Genomic DNA, 4550 nt, shown 5'->3' on the forward strand with positions numbered 1-4550 from the left:
TCCAGTACTCTTGCCTGGAAAATCCCATGGACGGAGGAGCCTGGTAGGCTGCAGTCCATGGGGTTGCTAAGAGTCGGACACGACTGAAGTGACAGCAGCAGCAAACTGACAAGTCAGCCAGCCACAGTTTCCTGGATGCTGGTAGAAAACAGGAAACCCCTGCATCACAGATGAAGGCTTCTATTAATAAATGGCACAGATTTTTCAAAAAAAAAAAAAGAGTTTTCTCCAGCATCACAGTTAAAAAGCATAAATTCTTTTGCACTCAGCCTTCTTTATGGACCAAATTTCACATCCATACATGACTACTGGAAAAACCATAGCTTTGACTAGACAGATCTTTGTCGGCAAAGTAATCTCTCTGCTTTTTAACATGCTAGTCTAGGTCTGTCATAGCTTTTCTTCCAAGGAGCAAGTGTCTTTTCATTTCCATGGCTGCATTCATTATCTGCAGTGATTTTGGAGCCCAAGAAAATAAAGTCTGTCACTGTTTCCACTGTTTCCCCATGTATTTGCCATGAAGAGATGGGACTCGATGCCATGATTTTTTTGAATGTTGAGTTTTAAACCAGCTTTTTCATGCTCCTCTTGTACTTTCATCAAGAGGCTCTTTAATTCCTCTTTGCTTTCTGCCATAAGAGTGATATCATCTGCATATCTGAGATTATCGATATTTCTCCCAGCAATCTTGATTCCAGCTTGTAGCTTCATCCAGCCCAGCATTTTACCATGATGTACTCTGTATTTAAGTTGAATAAGCAGGGTGGCAATATACACCCTTGATGACTCCTATCCCAATTTGGAACCAGTCCGCTGTTCCATGTCCAGTTCTAACTGTTGCTTCCTGACCTGCATACAGATTTCTCAGGAGGCAGATCAGGTAGTCTGGTATTCTCATCTCTTTTAGAATTTTCTACAGTTGCTTGTGATCCACACAAGGGCTTTGGCATAGTCAGTGAAGCAGATGTTTTTTTCTGGAATTCTCTTGGTTTTTCTATAATCCAAAAGATGTTGGCCATTTGATCTCTGGTTCCTCTGCCTTTTATTAATCCATCTTGAGGATCTGGAATTTCTTGGTTCACATGCCATTGAAGCCTAGCTTGAAGAATTTTGAGCATTATTTTGTTAGTATGTGAGATGAGTGCAATTGTGCAGTAGCCTGAACATTCTTTGGCATTGCCTTTCTTTGGGATTGGAAAGAAAATTGACCTTTTCCAGTCCTGTGGCCACTGCTGAGTTTTACAAATTTGCTGGCATATTGAGTGCAGCATTTTCACAACATCACCTTTTAGGATTTGAAATAGCTTAGCTGGAATTCCATCACCTCCACTAGCTTTGTTCGTAGTGGTGCTTCCTAAGACCCACTTGACTTCACATTCCAGGATGTCTGGCTCTAGGTGAGTGATCACACCATCATGGTTATCTGAGTCATGAAGATCTTTTTTTTTTTGTATAGTTCTGTGTATTCTTGCCACCTCTTCTTAATACCTTCTATTTCTGTTAAGTTCATACCATTTCTGTCCTTTATTGTGCCCATCTTTGCATGAAATGTTCCCTTGGTATCTCTAACTTTCTTAAAGAGATCTCTAGTCTTTCCCATTCTATTTGCACTGATCACTGAGGAGGGCTTTCTTATCTCTCTTTCCTGTTCTTTGGAACTTTGCATACAGATGGATATCTTTTTCCTTTTCTTCTTTGTCTTTTGCTTCTCTTCTTTTATCAGCTATTTGTAAGGCCTCCTCAGACACCCAGTTTGTCTTCTTGCATTTCTTCTTCTTGGTGATGGTTTTGATCATAGTCTCCCGTACAGTGTCATAAAACTCCATCCATAGTTCTTCCGGCACTCTGTCTATCAGATCAAATCCCTTGAATCTATTTGTCACTTCCACGATATAATTGTAAGTGATTTGATTTAGGTCACACCTGAACAGTCTAGTGGTTTTCCCTACTTTCTTCAATTTAAGTCTGTGTTTTGCAATAAGAAGTTCAAGATCTGAGCCACAGTCAGTTCCTGGTCTTGTTTTTGCTGACTGTATAACACTTCTCCATCTTCAGCTGCAAAGAATATAATCAATCCGATTTCAGTATTGACCATCTGGTGATGTCCATGTGTAGTGTTGTCCCTTTTATTTTTGGAAGAGGGTGTTTGTTATGACAAGCATATTCTCTTGGCAAAACTCTTGTTGGCCTTTGCCCCACTTCATTTTGTACACCAAAGCCAAACTTGCCTGTTACTCCAGGGATCTCTTGGCTTCCTATCTTTGAAATCCAGTCCCCTATGAAGAAAATGACATTTTTTTTTTAATGTTAGTTCTAGAACATCTTGTATGTCTTCATAGAACTGTTCAACTTCAGCTTCTTCAGCATTGCTGGAGAATACACTTGGGTTACTGTGATACTGAATAGTTTGCCTTGGAAACGAACCAAGATCATTCTGTCATTTTTGAGATTGTAAACAAGTACTGCATTTTGGACTCTTTCATTGACTATTAGGGCTACTCCATTTCTTCTAAGGGATTCTTGCCCACAGGAGCAGGTATAATGGCCATATGAATTAAATTCTCCCATTCCAGTCCATTCACTGATTCCTAAAATGTCGATATTTACTCTTGCCATCTCCTGTTGACCGTTTCCAATTTACCTTGATTCATGAACCTAACATTTCAGGTTCCAGAAAAACATCTATTTCTGCTTTATTGACTATGCAAAAGCCTTTGACTGTGTGGATCCCAATAAACTGTGGAAAATTCTGAAAGAGATGGGAATACCAGACCACCTGATCTGTCTCTTGAGAAATTTGTATGCAGGTCAGGAAGCAACAGTTAGAACTGGACATGGAACAACAGACTGGTTCCAAATAGGAAAAGGAGTACGTCAAGGCTGTATATTGTCACCCTGTTTATTTAACTTACATGCAGAGTACATCATGAGAAATGCTGGACTGGAAGAAACACAAGCTGGAATCAAGATTGCTGGGAGAAATATCAATAACCTCAGATATGCAGATGACACCACCCTTATGGCAGAAAGTGAAGAGGAACTCAAAAGCCTCTTGATGAAAGTGAAAGTGGAGAGTGAAAAAGTTGGCTTAAAGCTCAACATTCAGAAAATGAAGATCATGGCATCTGGTCCCATCACTTCATGGGAAATAGATGGGGAAACAGTGGAAACAGTGTCAGACTTTATTTTTCTGGGCTCCAAAATCACTGCAGATGGTGACTGCAGCCATGAAATTAAAAGACGCTTACTCCTTGGAAGGAAAGTTATGACCAACTTAGATAGCATATTCAAAAGCAGAGACATTACTCTGCCAAAAAAGGTCCGTCTAGTCAAGGCTATGGTTTTTCCTGTGGTCATGTATGGATGTGAGAGTTGGGCTATGAAGAAGGCTGAGTGCCGAAGAGTTGATGCTTTTGAACTGTGGTGTTGGAGAAGACTCTTGAGAGTCCCTTGGATTGCAAGGAGATCCAACCAGTCCATTCTAAAGGAGATCAGCCCTGGGCTTTCTTTGGATGGAATGATGCTAAAGCTGAAACTCCAGTACTTTGGCCACCTCATGCAAAGAGTTGACTCATAGGAGAAGACTCTGATGCTGGGAGGGATTGGGGACAGGAGGAGAAGGGGACGACAGAGGATGAGATGGCTGGATGGCATCACCGACTTGATGGACGTGAGTCTCAGTGAACTCCGGGAATTGGTGATGGACAGGGAGGCCGGGCATGCTGCGATTCATGGGGTTGCAAAGAGTCAGACACAACTGAGCGACTGATCTGATCTGATGCAATATTGCTCTTTACAGAACTGGAGTTTACTTCCATCACCAATCAGATCCACAATTGAGTGTTGTTTTCACTTTGGTTCAGCCACTTCATTCTTTCTGGAGCTATTTCTCCACTCTTCTCAAGTAACATACTGGGCACCTACTGACCTGGCGAGTTCATTTTTCAGTGTCATATCTTTTTGCCTTTCATACTGTTCATGGGGTTCTCAAGGCAAGAATACTGAAGTGGTTTACCAATGCCTTCTCTAGTGGACCACATTTTGTCTGAACTCTCCACCATGACCAGTCAATTTTGGGTGGTCCTACATGGCATGGCTCATAGTTTCATGAAGTTAGACAAGGCTGTCATCCATTTTCCATATTAACGCATGGTAATTCCATCCTTTCAGCTGTTCAGGCTGAAAATCGTGACTTCATCTTTTACTCTTTCTTTCTATCCCTCTATATCTAATCAGCCTTTTTGAACTTAAATCCAACCAGTTCTCACTTTTCTCCAAGCAACCATAGCCTTTTGATCACCACAGTAAATCAATCCTGACAGCTCTCCTTGCTTCTGCTTTACCCAGCCCCTATCTATTCTTATCATAGGTTTTAAAAGGATCACTTTCTACATCTGTGACTCTATTTCTACTCTGTAAATAGGATTATTTGTATCATTTTTCTTAAATTTCACATATAAACAGTATCATATGATATTTGTCTTTATCTGCCTGACTTACTTCACTTACTACAACAATCTACAGGTTCAGGGGGAAAGGATTGAGGAGGG

This window comes from Bos grunniens, chromosome 27 (assembly GCF_055505025.1).
Source record: "Bos grunniens cultivar Pamir isolate PY7600 chromosome 27, Bosgru_T2T1.0, whole genome shotgun sequence".
In the NCBI taxonomy this organism is placed as follows: Eukaryota; Metazoa; Chordata; class Mammalia; order Artiodactyla; family Bovidae; genus Bos; species Bos grunniens.